Below are 15,345 nucleotides of genomic sequence, written 5' to 3'. Positions count from 1 at the left end.
TTGTGTGCACAGTTATTATATTGCGTTATGAACGCTACATTTCTGTCTTCTGACTCTGTTTGACATTGTTTCTTTTTAGATGTTGTTATTTTTAGAAGGCTTTCTCTATTTATCTTAGTTACTTCGCTGTATGCTTTTTGAACCAGACTCTGTGGATACCCTTGTTCCGTAAAGGCCTGTATTATATTTTTACACTGTTTTTGGAAGGCAGCATCTGAGGAACAATTCCTCTTTATCCTTACTAGTTGGCTTTTTGGAATGTTGTTCTTCCAACCCTTTGCATGCGCACTGTCAAAATTTAAATATCGATTCTGATCGACTGATTTTATATAGGTTTCAGTCTCTATTGTTCCTGATGGAGAGCGCAATATCCAAGAAGTTGATGGTGGATGTACTGTGAGTGGAGGTGAAATTAAGACCGTAGTTATTAATATTTAAACTATTAGTGAATTGGTTAAGTGAGCATTCATCCCCATCCCAAATTATAAATAAATCATCTATATATCTGCCATAGAGGACCAGGTTCCCCCTGAGCCCGTTCCCCCACACATGCTCCTCCTCGAAGGCACCCATGTATAGGTTCGCGAAGCTCGGGGCGAACCCATGGCAGTCCCCCGTGTCTGTAAATAATAATGTGAATCAAATAGAAAATAATTGTGCTCTAAAATAAACGTGATTGCCTGTATGATCAGGTCACGCAGAGGGTCCGAGATCCCATTATCTGTTTCTAGAATTTGTTTGATGACCTTTACCCCCTGTTTTTGGGGTATGTTAGAATGCAGGGCCTCAACATCACAAGTGAGCAGATGATAGCCATCTTTCCATTTTATTTCTTTTATTTTGTTGAGAAAGTGTTTGGTATCTCTAATGTATGATTTCAGGCCCTCTACTTGACCTTGTAAATAGTAATCAACAAATTGTGATAAATTTATCAACAAATTGTGATAAATTTATCAACAAATTGTGATAAATTTATCAACAAATTGTGATAAATTTATCAACAAATTGTGATAACACATATCCCACTGTCAACAACAATGCATTAAAAACATACGCATTAGAGCAATAGAACATATCAAACCAACACAAAGAGGGGGAGACAGATTTGGACTAATATGTAGAAGAGAGGCCTACTGGATCTTCCAGTTAGGAACGATGGTCCCCAATGGCCTAAATGATACCATCGAATTGAATAACATCTGACCTCATAGACTACACCCACGCTGCTCCCTTGGGTCACTATTGATTTAAACAACTTACGACTGTGTTGACCATATGAAAATAGTTTTCTTAGATAAAAGATAAAAAATAAACATAAAAAATAAAAAATGAAAAATATAAAACAAGATGAAATAAATAAATAAATAATAAAAATAAAAATGAAAAAATGGAACTGGTAAGAACTGTAATAAAAAAATAAAATAATATATAATCCCTACTAGCGAAATTTAGAACCTGTGCATATAATGTTTGATAAATATCTCCCTATGATTCTCCTGGATATGCCTGTATACACACTCACCCCATGACTGGTTAACCTTAAGCTCCATACCCTCACATTCATTTTGGTGCTTTAGGTATATGTCCTCATTTTTATGGATTTTCCCTTCAAACCCCCCCCCCCTCAAAGAAACCCTCCCCCCCCTTCCTTTCCGTTCCCTTCCCGTATTTCCCTTTTTCCTCTTATGCTCTCATGATTTAAATTACCACCAGACTTTTAAGAGTTGAATATCATCTTAACCACCTCAAAGTGTTTATATTGAAAAAAATGCAGATATTGCATAACAATAGGAAGCAGAGCACCTTTCTGGTGCACACATTTTGTCTTATTGATCCTAAGTGGTTGTGATTATATATCTTTGTTGAGACATATATGTGTGCAAATGTTTCTCTGAGTTGGATTAGCTATATATCGATGGTTCCCATCACATATCGTTATTCTATTTTTATTTTGATTATATATATATATATATATACTTCTTTATATATATGGTTTATTAAATCGAATCATTCATTATTGATACATGTATTATCTCTGCCCATTTTAGTTGTGTAGATATGCGCATGCATATATATACAGCCCGTTAAAGGGGTGTGTGTATGTGTGCGCAGGTCTGCGTATATTTATAAGGTATTAATAATAATAATAATAATAATATATATAAGAACAAATAATAATAATAAAAAAATCTCCTCTGTACTAATTGATCCCCTTTTTCAATTAGCTGTGTGTTCATACAACTATATTGTCTATAATAGGCATAGTGATATAGTGGCGACATATAAACTTGTTATATAAATGAATAAATGACCAAGGTTTCTTTTAAATGTTTTGTACATACCGTTATATATATCTATGACACTTTTGTGTTGAATAAAATGAATCTACTAGGTTAAGACCAAGCCCTGGTTTTATAAGAAAGATTTATAAGGAAGTGAAAATGGATACCAAACCGAGGCTTGGATCAGTGAGTAAAGGCGCATGTGCAGGATATAGAAATACACATAGAACTAATGAAACAAGAGAAATATACGCCCAGATGGGCGGCGCATGCCCCGTTAAATAACAGGGATAAGACACACGTACGTCATCCGATGAAGCCGCTGACACCATAGGAGGCGGGGAAACGCGTCATCTAAACGATCCCTCACTGCTACACGTGAAGCACCGCCGAGTGAGAGAACCCAGAAGCCGGAGCTGAGTGTCCTGGAAAAGGCTGACCACAATAACAGAGCGGCCGGGGACCCGCTCACGGCGTGAGCATTGCTACAAACCTCTCCTCAAATTGGATTACAAAAAGGATCCCGGAGTATAAAGGGCCCCACACACAGCACAATTTTCAGGCATTTTCTGAGCGATTTTACTAAATCGCTCAGAAAATGCCTGAAAATGCATGTAAATCGCTGTGTATATAGCCCCCACAGCGATTTACATGCGCGCACCCGCCGTTCTGAATCTGTCAAAGATTCAGAACGGGCGGGCTGTACAATTGAGAACAGTCGCTCAGAAAGCTCCTGCTCCTCTCCCATGTGTGTGGCCACGGGCAGATGAGCAGGGCTGTTCTGAACGAACACTGAAGCTGCCTGAAGCCTGCAATCACCCTACACTGCTGGGTTACCTGGTCAGTCACCCGGACTACTACTGCCCCCAGGTATGCTTCGCTTCTCTGAAGCGCTGCTGTCTCTGAGCTGCTGGGCTGATGCTTGACAGGCTGCCGCAAGGTTAAGGGGTGATCAAGGTGAAGCGCCGCTATACGCTGGCTGGCTGCTGCTGGGAACTCTGAACCAGAGACGCTGCGCAGGAGACCACGCAGCTCGAGCCTAGCCCCAAAGTGCAGAGACTCTGCAACTGCCTGGGGTTGATGACGCTGTGCAGGAGACCTTGCTGCTGCCTGCCGCTGATGAGCGGGAGACACAGCATCCAGCAGCGCTCTGCAGGAGACCTACAGTAGCTGCGTCCGGGAGAACCAGTGCCTCCAGAGCCGGTAAATGCAGGGAGGGGGGGGAGGGGGGGATTAGAAGGGACAAAATAATTAATATCAGAATCCTTTGAAACTTTTGCTTTCCACACCCCATCACCCCACCCCATCCCTCTATAACCCTCCCATCACCCCCTCTCTCTTAATCTCCCCCACCCACCCCATTTTTCCTCTTTTTTCCCCTTTCAGACATTTATTTTTCATTTTTAAATATTGTCACCCATGACAGTGGCTGCCCTGCCATCCTGTGCCCTACTTCAGCACCGATGAGCAGGAAAATCTGGTGCATTCATTGCCAGAACTACCCTGCAGAAGTGTACAGACTTGGGCATCTATGAATGTACATTTGTGCTGCAGATTTTGAAAGTTGTGTGCTCATGGGTCAAGTTTTGATAACCAGGTACTCAGTGGACAGTTCTGCATCCCAGCATTAATGATGGCTGTTTTTAATGAGAAGCCGTATTCCTGTGCAGTAGTGACAGTTGTGACAGATTTCAAATCTCCAGTGCTGAATCTCCCATTATGAATCTCTGACACTAATCTCTCTGTATGTGGCCCATTGTCTGAAAGAGTGAAATCTCTTGTGCTGAATCTCCCGTTATGTATCTCTGGCACACATCTCTGCGTATGTAGGGCCCTTAAGTATACCCCTTTATTCAATACCTATAAATCTTAAAGCTTACTAACATCTGAAAGCTTGAAATGATATGGTTAAATGACTGACCACTAATACTTGGCTGGGAATCAGCAGCCCTTTTGCAGTGGAGTATGACTGTTGGAAGTTAATTAACAGCTACACCCACAGCTAAATAGTGTCTTACACAAGACTGTCAATTGATCCCTGCTTTACAGAGACTTAACACCTTGCATGCCTAACAAAGTCTAATAACTGCAGCTTATTAACCTCTGCTCTTCATCCGCATTCTAAGTGTGAAAGATTGAAAAAGTGTGGCTATTAACCTTTTAATTACCACATTGTGCTAAAAAATATTTCAAGCACATCAAAAAAAGTGTAAAAAGCATGCTTAGTGGAATTGTTTTTTTTATATGATATATTTTTTTTATTATATGTAAATTTCACCGGCCGGTGCCTTCGCTTTTTATGAAATTTATGAAATTCTTTTTAAAAATAAATAAAATTATATTGATTTTTTACTGTAACAAGTATCCACAGTATCCCTTTGCGCCATCTACCCTGTATTCACTGTTATAAATGTAACTGCTAAAATAAATCAGAGTAACAACCAGTCAACAATGTATCAAATCTCTGGTTTAATAGCTGGGAAGACTATGTTTACTGCCAAATGTTGCAGATAAAGGGCCTTATTCTGATACACTCTCAGAGGCAAATTCCTTTTCAAATGGACAAAACCATGTGCACTGCAGGGGGGGCAGATGTAAAATGTGCAGAGAGAATTAGATTTGGGTGAGTTATTTTGTTTCTGTGCAGGGAAAATACTGACTACTTTATTTTTACATTGCAATATAGATCTCACTTTGAAGAAAAACCCCACCCAAATCTAATTCTCTCTGCACAAGTAACACCTGCCCCACCTGCAGTGCACATGGTTTTGTCCATTTGAGACGGAATTTGCCTCTAAGAGTGAACCAGAATAAGGCCCAAAGTATCTAAGAATTCATAATATAGATATAGCACGGCAGTGTGTAAAATAGGATATTTTATTCTACGCATAAATCCGATAATGCATTATTTACACACATACAGGAAATGGTTAATTAACAAAAAAAAGTGAGTGTCTCACAGTGAGAAAATACATTAGTCTATAAGAATTAAATGTATTAGGGGCCCATTTAATATAGGATTTCATATGAAATGTGATCTGGGCAAAATTTATCGCCCAGGATCGCATTGCAATATGCAATCCTATCTCCTGGATGCACTCCATTGTCAAGTATACTGTGAGTGCACTTCTGACCTTGCTGGCTGTGCTTACAATCAGTTAGATGTTGAAGAGACCTCCCTGTCTGCTGATGATCTAAGCAATTCACAGTCACCAATAAGTCTGTGCCAAATGACAGATACCATTAGTGGTGCAAAAATTGTTCCCATGAGTTTGCTGATAGGTGATGGTATTATGCTATTATTGGTAAGTGACTGGTTGATAGGTGGTGCTCACTTGAAAATGGCGTGTAATGACCAGGGTAAATATAGTATCAATGATATGAAAGACCGTTTTTGGCTTGTACAGTAATTTATTGTGAGATACAGTAGTTCAGCCATAATGGATCTGCGGCAAAAGACAGTGAGCAGTGCACCATATCTCTCTGCAGTAACCTTCTATCGAATAGATATGTTATTCACACCTATTTACTGATATATAAATAGGGTCCATGGCGGTAACTGATATTTTGATTGAGAATGAGATCCGATCAAATCATAACATTGGTTTGAGCAGATACAATGAATACAATGCACTTCCCAGTCTTCTACATTTCTGCATACTGCACCTACTTACTATATCCATAATACTTCACATATCAGAATGTGTTTGGTGACACATTGCATTCATTATTATAGTTTATTTGTTTAAACCCACCTGCAATATTTGACAGCCTAGAATGAATTGTATTCTGAGCTGAAAAACTATATGTTATATTATTTTGTATATATAACGGTGGACTGTTTGCTCTTTAAAAGGAAACTCGTATTTTGAACCACTCCTTTTACATTATTTGAAGAATAAGTTGGTATTAATATATATATATAACTATAATAAGTTGCTCTTTTTTGGGGGGACACACTTTCTAGTGACTATTTTAGTTATTGTGCTCTGAGAGCCAATGTGCGGCATATTATTAAACCCCGTGGGATGTGATATGAATGTAATAATATATAAATGTATGTATTGGATAGCCATATTTATTATTCAGTTACTGTATGGTGGAAGTAATGCAGCTGACCTGATATGCAGTCCGTATTCATATTGGGGTACAAACATATCGATAGATTTTATGTGCTGAGAATTCTTACCGTCCCCGTCCTGAGGATTCCTCTATGCGGGCGGGTGTATGATAAGCCTCGGATCTCACGGTTCTGGAAATGACAAGACATCGTTGGAGAGTGAATGAGAGTAATAATACACGAGATCACTGCTAGACATAGGGCCGCATTTATCAAGGGGGGAGTGACATGGTGGTGAAATCTGCATCCAATGTACAAATATGTCACTGATAAAAATAATAATAATAATAATAATAATAATAATAGGACATAGAGTGTGTGCATGATCGGTTCAGTACATACTTCAGCACAGTTACAAATATATGAATGTGCAATAGATATTTATGGCTCGGCATTAATGCTTAAGTATACCCCGACAAGTATTGATGTGCAACAAAAGTCAGTGTACAATGGATAGTGGAAACAATATTGCAAATCTAAAATGTAATAACTTCGATAGACAAACACAGACCACACCGGACATAGCAAATACAACGCACACTCATTACATAGGGATAGTGCTCGTGTGATGAGTATTAACAGTGCCGAACACACTTTCCTACTCGTTATACCTAACACACGCAAACCACAAATACGTTGTCTGAACTCTTCTCTCCATATTAATCTCAATTACTTCAACCACTTATTTCATGACTTTTTGACGTCTGTCAGTACTGTATTTTGAATGGAAAAATAAAAAATACCATTTACCTTTATAACTTGATTTTGTTTCGTTAAAAAAGAAAATAGATCTATATTTTCTGCCGTTACTTTATATATAAAGTATATTGCAGGTGGCATGGTAACTGTATTGCGATATAAAGCTTTAATAAACGTATTATGTGCATTACCAAAATGTAACACACACACACACACACACAACCCCCCCCCCCCCCCCACACACACACACACACACAAAATAAAAAAATAAAAAATAAAATAATTCGTATTTCTTAATGAACAATGAACAGTTCTAACTAAAATGGCAGGTTATGCAAGTTAACGAATTACAACGCGAACAGGTCAGAAATAAAAAGACTGTTAACAAAAAATAACTTAAAAAAAAAACATATAGTTGACTAAAACGAGAAACATTTGACACCAGGACAAAGTTTTCTTTATTTTTGGTATTTTACCTTTTCCTTTATTGCATATAGTGTAGACAGGTATATACAATAAACTTTCTAGCACAGAACATTTTAGAGCAGTAGATGCTCAAGTGTGTTAGTGTGTTAGATAATACAAATATAAAAGTCACATACAAAACAAAAAAAAATGTGTTTTGATAAAGGGCTCTATTCAGGATCATTATGCGCGTGTTCGTGATTTGGAGTGTTTCCGTATTCCAACAACAGTTGGGAGAAAATAACGCCATTATCTTGTTGACAATCGCACAGTATTGATCAATTGTTGGTCTCTTTTGTGCTTTTAACGTTATATGTTATATATATATATATATATATATATATATATATATATATATATATATATATATATATATATATATATATATATATATATATATATATATATATATATATAGATAGATCAATCCAGGTACCGGCACTCAGAGTTCTTTCAAGGAGCAATGTGCCCGGGTGCCAGGGACGCGGACAAGTCCGTATAACATAACCACACAAATGAAACAGCACTCTCGGGTCCTGCCATTTATTATTATCGTTACAAGACCCGAGAGTGCTGTTTCATTTGTGTGGTTATATATATATATATATATATATATATATATATATATATATATATATATTTCTGATGAAAAATGTAGGGGCATAGGATGATTTTCCTAGCAGTTCCTACAGGATCTTGCAGTAAGGGTATATCCGCCTCCCAAGTGTATAAATGTTAACAAAGGCTTAGTTGGTCTGTATATAACTATATATTGTACACCTTGTGTGCATGAAGGGATTATCAGGCTCCAAAACGTCAGTATCCACATCAGTAAACTTTTTTATCTAAAAAATATGAGGAGTGCAGCTGTTTGTTCACAAGCCATTAGAGGCGTAGATGCACATAGGAGAGTGCCGGGCTGATTCGCGTTTTAGCTATCTACACTACACATTTTAGATATTCATTTTATATATGCAATTACATATAAATCACATAAACTGTACAAGGACAAACTTATGTACCCCATACACTAAGGTGACTTCTCTGAGTGGAGAAGTTGCCCCCTTGAGCAGCCCGCTATCTTCCTGTGGCAGGAATGGATCGCATGCAATATATCGGTACTTGTGTAATATCTGGGCGCCGGATTTGTTAACTAAAGGTTAATAGCATGGCGAGCGCAGCGAGCCACCGAGCCCGAAGCGTGGCGAGGGGATGCGGATTACTTAAAATGTATTCCGCGTTCGCTCGCCACGCTTAGGACGTGGTGGCTCGCTGCGCTTGCCACGCTATATAAAATCAACTCCATTTCCACTTGGATGGTGGGGGTATGAACAGGACCATTTAACTTTGAATCCTATGTAAAAATCACGTTGATCGCATTGCATGCAATGCGATCGACCTGATTTTTCTGACCCGATCAAAAAATCAGGCGCCCAGATATTACACAAGTACCGATATATCTTATGTGGCCCTTTCATATACAATATATCGTATGCGATCCCAGCCAAGCCTGCCCGGCTCAGATGCCATCAAGCAGATCGCTTCTGCAGCAGGTGCAACTCGCAGGCTCCGGTGCCATGTGCACAAGACTGCTCATCACATCGAGCTGTTGTCAAATGCATTCAATTTGCACACTTTCTATGTGATTTATCACCACAACCGCATCAAAAGTGTCCAATTGCATACATATCACCTAGTATTGTACAGCCATTTTAAGCCTATGTCTTTAATTTGGTTTCAATAGTTTTTATTGATTTTTTTTGCATATAATAGGAAATATGTATATAAACATGCACGAAAACAAATTGTCTTAACATGAGTAGACTTAAAGTATATTGAATATTAGGTCCACCTTGAGTTATATTTAGGGAGTAATGAATAGAAGAAAATTTTCATACAACATCTATGAAAAAGTACAATATTCCCGTTCTTTCATTCAACAGTATATAAATTACTAAAGTCAAACAAGGGGGAATTTTCGGCATGAGTACTGTTGTACTGAGGTGGGGGGGGGGAGGGGGGAGACAAGACAAGAGAACATGAGGGGGAGGTGGGAAGGAGAAGGGTTATTTCGGATATATGAAAGATGTTGGTTGTCGTCCAGGGGCTTCAGGAACCAGATCTTAGTGGGTATCTGAACTATTATGAAGGGAGTTCAGTAGGAGGTCTATCAATAATATCGACATGAGGGCTTCGGGATTGCTTCACATAGGAAAGATTTGTTTATGAGGGTCACTACTCTCATCTCCAGAGGCATAGAGAACTCACCCTCCTCCGTCCCCACGAATCCTCTATGAATAGATCATTTGTCATTAGGGATCGGGATATTGGCTGATTTCACTAATTCTGGATCTAGTGAGTTTATGAATAAGTTCCATTTTTGGTGAAATTTTTTCTGAGAAGGTGAGGGGCTAAATTTAATTGCTCTAATATCAAATAGAAGAAGTTGCAGGAGTTTATCTTTTAATTCACGTATGGTGGGTGTTGATTGTTTGATCCAGTGGATCAGTATTAGTTTCTTAGACAAAGTAAGTATAACTGTAAGGAAGGGGAGGTTACTACTAGGATAGGAGAGAGAGGGCCAATTTCGGAAATTAAGACATAGACATGCGAGTGGATCTATGGTAACTGATGTTGAGAATAAGGCATTAATGTATTGCACAACCTTTCTCCAGAATTTCAGAATTTTCCTACATGACCAGAAACAATGGAAGAATTTTGCGTTCGCCATCCCACACTTGACACACTCCCCGTTAGCTTCAGGAGACATGTATTTACTCTGGGCAGGGGCTATGTATAACCTGTGTATTGTTTTGAAATGAACCTCTTGGAGGTAGGAAGACTGAAGTATACTCATTGTGTTAGTAAAGTGACCAATTAGAGATTTCATGTCTATCTCTGTCGATAGGTCAGTGCTCCAGTGTGTTGTAAGAGGAGATGTCGGAAGCTGTTTTTTATGTTCCAATAGAATGTTTATTATAAGAGATGTTCTAAATTTGGTGATACTTAGGGTATTGAATAGAGGTAGTAGAGGGTCAGGTTCTACAGAAGAGATTATATCAGGGATGAAAGGTGTTATAAAATGTCTGGCCTGTAGGTACATGTAAAAGTTTGAATTCGGAAGGTTGTATTTTCGTTTTAGAGTATCGAAGGAATGTATAGTGCCTCCTGGGTCAAACAACTTGGTTGCTAAGTCCAGACCTTTGGATTTCCATATTAGAAACATGTTATTAGTCAGCGAGGGAGGGAATTGAGGGTTACCCCAGATAGGTATATATTGTGTGATATGTGGTTTCCTGTCGAGAGTTTTATTTATTTGGATCCAAGAGTTGTATGTGCCCTTAAATAATATATGATTGAGAATGTGTGAGGGGATCGTTTTTATATGTGAGTGAATAAGAGCACTAGGAGAGAAGGGGTGAAATATCTCTTTTTCTACTGTAGGGTTCGTGAAAGTGGAGTTGTCCATTAACCAGTCAGATATGATCCGGAAATGAGAAGCCCAGGAGTAAAGTTGAAAATCTGGGAGTCCCAGACCTCCATCAATTTTGGGTCTTGTTAGTTTGGAAATGGACATCCTCGGTTTTTTACTGTTCCAGAGGAATTTGTTCATTAGTGTATTGATACGTAATACGTCTTGTTTGGATATAATAATAGGAAGCATTTGAAATATATAATAGATTTTTGGGAAGACCACACTTTTTAATACTGCAGATCTGCCCAGTAATGACAGCGGAAGTTTGGTCCAATTTTCTAACTGAGATTCTATTTTGGATAGTAAGGGTGGCAAATTAGTCCTGTATAGTTTGAGAGGGTCGCTGGTAATTAAGACTCCTAGATATTTGATGTATGTTGTTTGAATTTTAAACTTGGAAATTAACTGATGGGTAGAAAATGACTGTGAGGGAGGTGAGAGTGGGAGTATCTCTGTTTTATCTATATTAATTTTGTATCCTGAGATAGAACCGAATGATTTAATTATTCTTAGGATATGTGGGATGGAAGATAAAGGGTTAGATATCAGTAGAATCATGTCATCAGCAAATAATGTTAGTTTGAGCTCCACTCGCCCTACTCTAATTCCCGTAAAGTCTGGGGATTCTCTGAGGGCCATGGCTAAAGGTTCTATTGCAATGGCAAATAATAGAGGGGAGAGGGGGCATCCCTGCCTAGTACCTCTTTGTATAGGAAAAGGAGGTGATAAAAAGCCATTACAAGCTATCTGTGATGTGGGGTTCGTATACAAGGTTTTTAGGAATGAGATAAATTTTTGGGGAAAGCCAAATTGAGTCATAGTATGATAGAGATGTTGCCAGGAAACTAAATCGAAGGCCTTTTCTGCATCTATGGCCAGGAGTAGATTAGGGGAGTCTGATGGAACGTTTGAGTAATGGGGTTGGGTGGCAGCTAGTAGTTTACGGATGTTGCATGTAGACTGGCGACCTTTAATGAAGCCTGTCTGGTCTTTATGTATGATAGAAGGAAGAGCGGGATTTAGTCTGTCAGCTAGGATTTTGGTGAGTAGTTTATAGTCACAGTTAAGAAGGGAAATGGGGCGGTATGAGCCTGGTTTTGTTAGATCTCTCCCTGGTTTTGGGAGGACCTTTATTATGGCGGAGTTAAAATGGGGCGGGATTGTGTTGTTGGCTAGTATGGAGTTAAAAACTGAAACTAAGATGGGGGCTATTCTGTCTGGGTACATTTTGTAGAAATCTCCAGAGAAACCGTCTGGACCAGGTGCTTTGGCGGATTTCAGGGATTTGATGGCTTTGATGACTTCATCTAGGGATATGGGGGCTGTGAGTTGAGAGCTGAGTTGTGGTGGGAGTTGCGTATATTGCAGAGAAGACCAGTCTTGGGTTGGGTGATCAATGTCTGTGGCTTGAGTATTGTTATCTGAGGGGGGGGAAACTGGTGTGGGTTCTGAATAAATCGAGGTGTAGTAGTCTGACATGGCTTGGGATATTTGAGCATTAGAAGTGGTAAGGGAGCCGGATGGGAGACGGAGATGATTTACAGCCATAGCAGGGCGGGTGGAGTTCAGAACATTAGTTAATAGCTTGCTAGTCTTATTTCCATATTTATAATAGCGGTAATTTGAGATAAATTGATGTTTATCTGACATATTCTGTAGGGTAGCATCGAATATGGCCTTAGCTTGTAGATAATTAGTTCTGTTTGTGGTGGAGGATTGTGTCATATATGCGGAGTAGGCTTCTGTTAAAGTAGTCTGTTGCTGAATATATAGTGAATATGTGGCTCTCTTCTGTTGTTTTTCATGAGATAGGATAAAGCCTCTTAGGACCGACTTTGCTGTCATCCAATATAGAGCGGGATTGGTAGCTAATGTAGAGCTGTTATGAGAGTGGAAATCATCCCACGTTGATTGTAGTTTATTTTGAAATGTGGAGTTTTGGGCTAGGTGGGCAGGAAATCTCCATGATCTGTATGGGGATAATTCTTTTGAGGTCTGTATTACAATGTGGGACAGCGCATGGTCCGACACTATAATAGGGTGTATATCAGAGTCTCTAATTTGGGGGAAGATGGAAAGAGAAGTACATATGTAGTCGATGCGCGAGAAAGTATGGTGTGCTGCGGATAGACATATATATTCCCTCTCGGTAGGGTGAAGGGCTCTCCAGGTGTCAACTAAATGTAGCGCTTGGAGAATATATGGGATGCCTAGTTTGGGGTTATGTCTCTGTGTGCGGGTTCTGGAGGATCTGTCAAGCGTGGGATGGGCGGTCATATTAAAATCACCACAAAGTATGATGTGGGAGTCCAAGTGTGGAGTGAGTAATCCTATAATTGAATTGACAAATTGTTTTGAGTATTTGTTGGGTGCATATATGGTACATACCACATATACATCGTTATGAATTTTTAAGGAGGTCAGGAGGAATCGTCCTTCTGGGTCTGGTTGTGCTGAGATAATTTCTATAGGGAGTGATTTTGAAGCTAAAATAACTATTCCCCTAGATTTACTAGAGTAAGGGGCCGAGGCTATCAGCCTCCAATTGTACATCTGCAATTTAAGGACTTCTGGGGGGAGGAGGTGTGTTTCTTGCAAGCATATCAAATCTAAGTTTTGCCTCTGGAGATAGAGCAGTACCTTGCGCCGTTTGATGGGGGAATGGAAGCCGCCCACGTTTAGGGTTCCAATCTTCAGATTAGTCATGCGAGTCAGGATGGGTTAATCTAAGTCCACCGAAAACAGGATGTGACGACTTCAATCTGTTGCTTTGGGTTGAGCTAGGAAAACAAGAGGGGAATTGGGGAAGGGGAGACAAACAATGGCCTGACAAGGGGGACTGACAATCACATGAAAAGGGTATGCATAACATACTATCTAATATTACGGAGAAAACGACATTCCGCACAATGCTGATAAAAAAATGTAAATTAGTAACGTGCCAGTTATTGTGGCACAACATTTCGTAACTAAACCGGTACATAATCTTTGAACCGTAACCCTAGGGGGGTAGATAGGAGTGACCATTAAACATTTATATCCTAATTCTAGATGGAATTGAATGGAGGTCTTAATGGAAGTATAAACAATAGTAATTACTAGGAACAGAAATAGAGAAATATGAAGTAATATTATCAGAAGGAGTGATAATCTGAGATTTTTTTTTTTTTTTTTTTTTTTTTTTTTAACAATCTTAGGCATGGAGAGAAGAGATATAGTCAGTGACACTTTAGTTCCCATATATAGGGGATTTCGTTATGAAAAATCCTCAGGTGGTGGTGCTTGGTATTTTGGGAGTTTGGGGGTCAGAGCTGACATCTTGGCGAGTGTGATGGGCAAAAAAATTTTTTTCGGGTCTTGCGGACATGGAGGGGTAATATTTGAGATCATGGCTGATGGTCTGAGATGTCTGCTGGTGTTCCAGAATTTTGTTCCCTCAGGAATTCCTCCGCGTCTCCAGGTGTAGCGAAATCCAGGTGTGAATCATCAGTGAAAATACGTAAGCGTGCAGGGTAGAGCAGCGCAAATTTGCGTTTGTCTGTTACCAACTTGGAGCAGATAGGAGAAAATGCCCTTCTCATGCGTGATAACTCCACAGAGTAATCTTGAAAAAGGCGTAGGGTTTTCCCCTCCCATGTGAGGTTAGGTATTTTACGGGACGCCTTCCAGATTGCCATCTTGTGCAGGTAATTCATACAGCGAAAAAGAACCACCCTGGGGCGGGAGTCATTCTGTCTGGGAGAGGGTCCCACTCTGTGCGCTCTCTCTACCACAAGATCCTTACATTCCGCTTGTATATTTAATAACTGCGGTAGTGTTGTAGAAACAAATGCTGCGAGTGCTGGACCTTTGATGGTCTCCGGGAGACCCACAAGTCTAATATTGTGTCTTCTCGACCTGTTCTCAATATCATCAAGCTTATCCCATAGCTGATGGTTTTCTTTCTGCAGCTTGATGATGTCTCTCTGGGCTAGGTGCATATCATGATGGAGTACTCCCATTCTATTTTCAGTGTCAGTGACTCTGACATTGAGAAGCTGTAGCTGTTGTGTTATTTCAGCAACAGCTTTATTCAGTAAGGGAGCCATAGCAGCCTGTATTGTGTCTATAATATCCTTATATATTGCAGGGGACGCTGGGTCTCTATTTAGCAGGGTATCTGGGTGCATCAGATTACCTTCACTGTATCTGTCCGCTGGGGAGGGGGGCGCCGAGTCCAGCTCCGGCGCCATGTTGGTTTCAGCCCTGCGTTTCTCTGATCTCTGTTGCTGGGGCTTCTTTGATGTCCCCGGAGCTAGAGATGT

General features: G+C 39.6%; 1 long non-coding RNA gene across 1 annotated transcript in view; it reads right to left on the bottom strand.

The window, feature by feature from the left end:
* Positions 1-15,345, bottom strand: part of LOC146075689 (uncharacterized) — a 76,720-nt gene that overhangs the window by 41,054 nt on the left and 20,321 nt on the right. The window contains exon 2 of the long non-coding RNA XR_014473615.1: positions 6,472-6,534. This is a non-coding gene — a long non-coding RNA (uncharacterized LOC146075689). The remainder of the gene's footprint in view (positions 1-6,471; positions 6,535-15,345) is intronic.

This window comes from Crinia signifera, chromosome 1 (genome assembly GCF_055691185.1).
Source record: "Crinia signifera chromosome 1, ASM5569118v1, whole genome shotgun sequence".
In the NCBI taxonomy this organism is placed as follows: Eukaryota; Metazoa; Chordata; class Amphibia; order Anura; family Myobatrachidae; genus Crinia; species Crinia signifera.
Note: the sequence above shows the minus strand (reverse complement) of the source record. Positions and strands in the feature narration are given on the sequence as shown.